The sequence below is a fragment of the Penaeus monodon genome, chromosome 14, assembly GCF_015228065.2.
Source record: "Penaeus monodon isolate SGIC_2016 chromosome 14, NSTDA_Pmon_1, whole genome shotgun sequence".
Taxonomy (NCBI): domain Eukaryota; kingdom Metazoa; phylum Arthropoda; class Malacostraca; order Decapoda; family Penaeidae; genus Penaeus; species Penaeus monodon.
In genome coordinates, this window is record NC_051399.1 from 5,085,555 (window position 1) to 5,093,054 (window position 7,500).

The window sequence follows — 7,500 nt, forward strand, 5'->3', positions numbered from 1 at the left end:
CCCTCCCCCCTCTGCCTCTCTCCCATATCCCCCTCCCCCGTCCCTCTCCCCTCCCCCCTCCCCATCCCCTGTCCCTTCTCCCCTCCCCCCTGCGCCTTCTCCCCAATCCCCCCTCACCCCTGCCCCCTACCCCATATCCCCCCTTCGCCCCCGACCCTCTCCCCCTCCCCCTGCCCCTTCCCCCCGTCCCTCTTCCCTACCCCCCCTCCCCCTCTGCCCCCTGTCCCCTCTCCCCTTCGCCCCTATCCCCCTCCCCACTGCCTCTCTCCCCTATCCTCCCATGCCCCTCCCCTCTCCCCCTCCCCTACCCCCACCCTCCCCATGCCCCTCCCCTCCCCTCTACCCCCCTCCCCTCCCTCCCTCCCCCTCCCCCCCCCACCCCCGGTCTGCGAAGGCGCGCGATACCCCAGGGGCGCGACAGCTGACGTAGTACCGAGTCTGGCTGATAGATGGCTCTGTCCTCGCCCGGGTGTCATGGCCGCATCCTCTGATGGTTTATTGCTATTATAAAACATCGACGCTGATGTTGTTGGCTCTTGATACTTGATCAGTGGAGCTGATCTCTTCTCTCGCTCTTTATTCCTTTATTCTTGTGTGAGTTTTTTTTTCTCTCTCTCTCTCTTTTCCTATTCCTATTCTGTCTTTTTTTTCTTTTTTTCTTTTTGCATTTTTGTTTTTTTTAGCTTCGATTTTTTTTTTTTTGTCTTTGTTATCATCCTTATTTAGTTTACGCTTTCCTTTTTTTAACACTGCTCTCTTAACTCATAATATTTTCCATTATCCGTCTTCTTTCAAATTTATTTCCATTTTCCTCTTCCGTCTTTCATTATTCTTCCCTTATTCATTATTCTTCCTCTTCCATTTTTCTTTCCTTGTCCCTCCTCTTCCTCTGTCTTACTCTCCCTTCTCAATCTTATTCTCTCTCTCCTTCGTCTCTCCTTCCGTCCCTCGCCATTTTCTTGAAGATGTTCATAAAATAATTAGATTTGCGTGTAATTAGGTTTATATATATATATATATATATATATATATATATATATATATATATATATATATATATATATATATATATACATTTTTTTTTTCTTTCTTTCTTTCTTTTTTTTTTATTTTTTTTTTAATCACAAAGGCATTTTTATCCACCTGTATTTTTGAAATTATGTGAGTATGCTTACAAAGGCCATATATATATGTTTTGTAGATATACAGTTAGATAGATGTGTGTGTCTGTATTTATGTAGGCGTGTGTATATGTAGTATGTGCGCGCGCGTATGTATGTCTGTATATGTGTGTATACACGTATATATGCATGGTATTTGTCTGTGTATATACACACGTATATACATAGTACGTACATGAGTGTGGGGTATCTATATGTGAATGTATATGTGAGTGTATGTGTGTATATCTATTTGTGTACGTATACGCCTGTGTATGTGCGTGTGTGTGTAATCCCAAACATCGACATATACGCGTGTTTATGTGTAGCTTGTGTAATTCAAAGCAGTTGAGCTTATATGTGTAAACCTCGTTTTTTTCCACTCGGCCTGAAGAACAACACAGTGTTCTTCTTTTCACGAATGTTCTGTTGTGCTGTTCTTTTCAGGGTTTGTTTGTTTGTTTTTTCTCTTTCTCTCTATTTCGCTCTTTCTTTCTCTTTTTCTTTCTTTCTCTCTTTCTCTTTTTCTTTCTCTTTCTTTCTTTTTCTCTGTCTGTCTCTCTCTCTCTCTCTCTCTCTCTCTCTCTTTCTCTCTCTCTCTCTCTCTCTCTCTCTCTCTCTCCCCATTCTCCTCTCTCTTTTTCTCTCTCTCTCTCCTCTCTCCCTCTCTCTCTCTCTCTTCTCTCCTCCTCTCCCTCTCTCTCTCTCTCTCTCTCTCTCTCTCTCTCTCTCTCTCTCTCTCTCTCTCTCTCCTCTCTCTCTCGTCTCTCTCTCCTCTCTCTCTCTCTCTCTCTCTCTCTCTCTCTCTCTCTCTCTCTCTCTCTCTCTCTCTCTCTCTCTGTCTTCTTCTTCTTCTTCTTCTTCTTCTTCTTCTTCTTCGTTTCCAATTTTCTTTTTCTATTTTTTTCTGTTTCTTTCGTTCTTCTTCTTCTCCCTCTTTCTCTCTTTTTCTTCTTTTTTTTTATTTATATTTCTCTTTTTCAGTTTTCTATTTTAACCTTCTCTTTTTTCTTCCTTTTCATCTTCTTCATTTCCTTTTTCTTTCGCTTCTATTTGTCTTCTTCTGTTTTCTCTTTATTTCCTTTCTTTCGCTTGTGATGGAATCCTCCTCCTCCTCCTCCTTCTTCTTCTTCTTCTATTTCTTCTTCTTCTTCTTCTTCTTCTTCTTCTTCTTCTTCCTCCTCTTTCTTTCTTTCTCTCCTTTATTCTTATTTTTCTCATTATTTTTCCTCTTCTTCCTCTTTCTTTCGCTTCTTTTCTTTCTCTCCTTTTTTATTCTTCTTCTATTCATATTTATTCAGTTCTTCCTCCCTCAGTCTTCAATTCTTCCGTTTTTCTCTCTTTCCCCCCCCTCTTCTTGTTCCCTCTCCCTCCTCCTCTCTCCCTATTCCTACCTTTATTTCCTCCCCCTCCGCCTCCTCCCTCTACCCCTATCCCCCTTCCCCTCCCCCTTCCCCTCCACTTTTACCCCTCTGCCCTCCACTTCTCTCCTCCCCTCCCCTCCACTTCCCTCCTCCCCCTCCCCTCCACTTCCCTCCTCCCCCTCCCCTCCACTTCCCTCCTCCCCCTCCCCTCCACTTCCCTCCTCCCCCTCCCCTCCACTTCCCTCCTCCCCCTCCCCTCCACTTCCTCCCTCCCCCACCCCTCCACTTCCCTCCCTCCCCCACCCCTCCACTTCCCTCCCTCCCCCACCCCTCCACTTCCCCCCTCCCCCACCCCTCCACTTCCCTCCTCCCCCTCCCCTCCACTTCCCTCCTCCCCCTCCCCTCCACTTCCCTCTTCCCCTCCCCTCCACTTCCCTCCTCCCCTCCCCTCCACTTCCCTCCTCCCCCTCCCCTCCACTTCCCTCCTCCCCCTCCCCTCCACTTCCCTCCTCCCCTCCCCTCCACTTCCCTCCTCCCCCTCTGCTCCACTTCCCCCCTCCCCTCCCCTCCACTTCCCTCCTCCCCCTCCCCTCCACTTCCCTCCTCCCCCTCCCCTCCACTTCCCTCCTCCCCCTCCCCTCCACTTCCCTCCTCCCCCTCCCCTCCACTTCCTCCCTCCCCCTCCCCTCCACTTCCCTCCTCCCCTCCCCTCCACTTCCCTCCTCCCTTCCCCTCCACTCCCTCCTCCCCCTCCCCTCCACTTCCCCCTCCCCCTCCCCTCCACTTCCCTCCTCCCCTCCCCTCCACTTCCCTCCTCCCCTCCCCCTCCATCAGTCCATCCACCACGCGCTCGCACGCACGCACGCACGCGGGAGTCATCCAAGCTCAAAGAAAAGATTCCTACAGCTGTTGCCCGACGAATGTCCACCGACGTCACTACGATGTCGACCCCCCCTCCCTCCCCCTCTTACCCTTCCTCCACTCCCCTCCCCCCTCCCCTCCTCCCCCCCCCCATCTGCTGATTACACCGCGGCGAAAAATACACTATCATCACCCCCTCCCTCTCCCTCCCTCCTACCCCTCTTCCCCTTCCCCTCTCCCCTCCCCCTCCCTCCTACCCCTCTTCCCCCTCCCCTTCCCCCTCTTCCCTCCCCTCTTCCCCCTTCCTCCTCCCCTCCCCCTCCTAGTCTCTCCCCCTCCCCCCTCTCTCTTCCCCCATTCAAACTCGCCAGTGTTATCTTTATGATCAAAGTTGCGCCTAAAACTGTATTTTCCCTTGTTAACTTGGCTCTGATGTACACGGCCGTACCCACTAAACTTGCACTGTAAATACACGTGACTTTGTGTGTGATTATCATTTCCTTGAATATATTACGAGTGTGTGAGGAGGAGGCTGAGGCTAGTGGAGAGTGAGTGTGTGTGTGTGTAGGGGGGGAAAGGGTGTGTAGGGGGGAGAGGGGTGTGTGTGCGTGTGTGTGTGGGTGTGGATGTGTGTGGGTGTGTTTGTTTGTCTGTGTGATTGAGTGTATGTGTGTGTTTGTGTTTATCTGCAAGAAGGTATGAATGTATGTGAGTGAAAATCTGTATGTACGGTCTATTTGTAAATGTATTTATATATATGTTCTATGTGACCATATTCAGTTGTTTTTTGTCATATTTTCATATGTCCTCATAATCATTAAAAATAATAATGATTTAATTTCATCGTTTTCCTAATATTCAGCTTTCGTTATTTTTTCCGGATATCGCAACCTAAAACATTTTTCTTTCATTAAACGTACTTTCCTAAATATAAATTCATTGCATTTTCTTTACTATGACTCATCGGGTACATCGATATACCGCGTTATTCAAAAAATGTAAATATCCTGAATTAGTTATTAAAGGTCAATAAAAATTTTGTTTTTCATTTTCTTTAGAGAAAGTTACAAAAACATATCTCAAAAAAGCTTAATAATAAGTCTTATTATTAAGCATTTTGAGAATATTAAGTCTTATTATTAAGCTTTTTGAGAATATTAAGTCTTATTATTAAGCTTTTTGAGAATATTAAGTCTTATTATTAAGCTTTTTGAGAATATTAAGTCTTATTATTAAGCTTTTTGAGAATATTAAGTCTTATTATTAAGCTTTTTGAGAATACTTCACCCGAATGTGTTTTTCATAATTTTTTTCTAAATAAAATGAGTTATTTATCTCTAATAATCATTTCGGAATGTTTACACTTTTGAATAACATGTCATTGTACCCGATGAGTCATTTTTAAGAAAATGGAATAAGTTTTAATATAAGAAAGCGCTTTTAATGGAAGGAAATAATGTTCAAGGTGATGAAGTTATTGTAAGTGTGTGTGTGTGTGTGAGTGTGTGTGTGTGTGTGAGTGTGTGTGTGTGTGTGTGTGAGTATGTGTGTGTGTGTGTGTGTAAGTGTGTGTAGGTGTGTGTGTGTGTGTGTAGATATGTATCTTTATGCATAACTCACCCTTTAAAGCAAGGCTCTTGGCTCGTAGTTGAAAGTGTCTGTGCAACCATGAACTTTAACACAGACCTTAAAACATCCCATAAACATGATCTCTTTACACCTTACGGAATGCACATTTTTCAGGCCCCAAAGTTAATTTCAATGAATATATTAAGCTTCAGTTCAGGTCCTAAAATATCTTCTAAAAAAAAAAAAAAATTATATATATATATATATATACATATATATATTTTATACCTTAAGATCTGAGATAATTTCAAGATCTTATCTTATCACTATCTTTTATTTAAGTTAAGTTAGGTTCGGAACTTTTTACTATCGTGCTTTAAGTATGTATCCCTCTCCCTCCTTGAAGAAAAGATATAAAAAGAAATCCACATCTCTTTAGCTCACAATGTCCCCCCTCCCCCCCCATCGAATTCGCCCCCCTCCCCCCCTTCTCCTCCTCTCCTCCCCTCCCTCCCCTCTTTCCCCTCGTCTTTCCTCCCTCCTTCCCCTCTCTCTCTCTCCATCGTGTTCCCTCTTACCCCTTCTCCCCTCTCTCTCTCCCTCCCTATCTGTCCCCTCAAATCACCCAAAACTTTTATCGTTCATGAATAATGTAAAAAGAACTAGTACGTCCTTCCCCTCTCTCCCCTCCCCCCCTCTCTCTCTCTCTTCTCCCTCTCCCTATCTCCCCTCTTTTCTTTATTCTCTCTCTCTCTGTTTCTACGCCCTGTTTTTCTCCTCTTCTCCTACTTCGTCCTTTTTTTCTCTTTCCATTCTGCGTGTCTCTCTCCCTCCTACCTCCCTTTCTTTCACTATCTCTTTCCTTTTTCCTCTTCCTCCATCTTTTTGTTCCTCCAATCTCCTTTTTCTTCTCCCTCTTCTTGTTTTTTTCCTTCCTCCCCTCGTTTCCTTTCTCCTCTTCTTTTCTTCTATCGATCTCCCTTTCCTCCTCTTATTCCTCCTTCATTTCTTCCTTTCTTTCCTCCTTTTCCTACTCCTCATTTTATCCTTATTCTCTTCTTCTTATTCCCAGCTTTTTTCTCACTCTTCATCCGTCCCTTCTTCCCCATTCTCCCCCTTTTCTCATCTTTCCTCCTCTTATTCCCCATTCTTCTTTTTTTCCTCACCCCTCTTCTGCCTCCTATTCCCCCACCCTCCCTTATTCCACCTCCTCCTCCCTTTCTTATTCTTTTTTTTCCTAATTCCCCTTCTCTTTTTTCCCTTCCCCCTCCCTCCTATATCCATCAACACCCGTTTCCCTTTAAGCATCAGCCATCCCTTAAAAGACACGTAAAATGTTTGATCTCAATCTTATCTCCAACGTCAGCATCTTAGTCAGCGTGGGTGTTGTGTGTGTCAGCTCGTACCGGTGCTAATGACCTTCTAACTACGCTGTTTGGGGTGATTCTAGGTCAAGCGAAATTGCCTCCAGACTGGCGATGGGAGGGAGGGGGGTGTGTACTGGCGATGGGAGGGAGGGGGGGGTGTTTGCCCTGACGTCACGAGGTTCGTCTGGGTAGGAGTCTCTGTGTTTGTCTTTTTGTTTTTTTTTACGTCTTTCACTCTCTCTCTCTCTCTCTCTCTCTCTCTTTCTCTTTCTCTCTCTCTCTCTCTCTCTCTCTCTCTCTCTTCTCTCTCTCTCTCTCTCTCTCTCTCTCTCTCTCTCTCTCTCTCTCTCTCTCTCTCTCTCTCTCTCTCTCTCTCTCTCTCTTTCTCTCTCTCTCTTTCACTCACACACTCCCTCACTCTCACCCCCTTTCTCCCCTTCCCTCTGTGTCCCCGCGCGTATGTTTGCATTGTCTTAATCGGAATTATGCACCATAAAGTGTCTTGATAACGATACTAACCACAGTGTCAATACAAAACATATTCAGCGCGAGGCTTACGACCAGTCTCGTGTCTTTCTCTCGCCCCTCCTCAGTAAACACTCAAGAGATCTCGCAAAGAAATATAAGCATCTATGAAATGAAGCACTTAGGCGCTGTAAGAAGCGAGAGAAAGCATAATCCGAGACTTTTCGGGGGTGAAACTATACTCCTACTCAGGCGGGGAAAACCAAATAGGATGAGGATCATTTGGCTTGGTTCCTCCCCGAAAAGGAGACTCGAGTTGGTTTCGAAACGTCTCCCATGGTGTTTGTTTTTTTAGTTATTCACTTATTTATGTCCCTTAGATCTGTTTATTTATTATTCATCTTCACTTTGCTCTATCTTTTGCGTTACATTTTCCTTTTCTTTTCTCTCTTTCTCTCATGTTTCTCTGTCGTTTAAGCCTCCATCCTCAGACATTATATGCTAAATCAATAGTCAGTGTAACGCCTCAGTCACACCTGTGGCGATGTAGTCAAGCCCTTTAGCCTAGAAGAAACGTATCCTCTCACTTCTTGACAATAAACCTGTCAAGGCCAAGCGTCTAATGACCTTATGACACCCTAATACCACTGGGCATGTGGCACCAACAGCTGTCAACCTCCTCGATCCTTTAGGTATGTCGAGTGCCTATTGGGT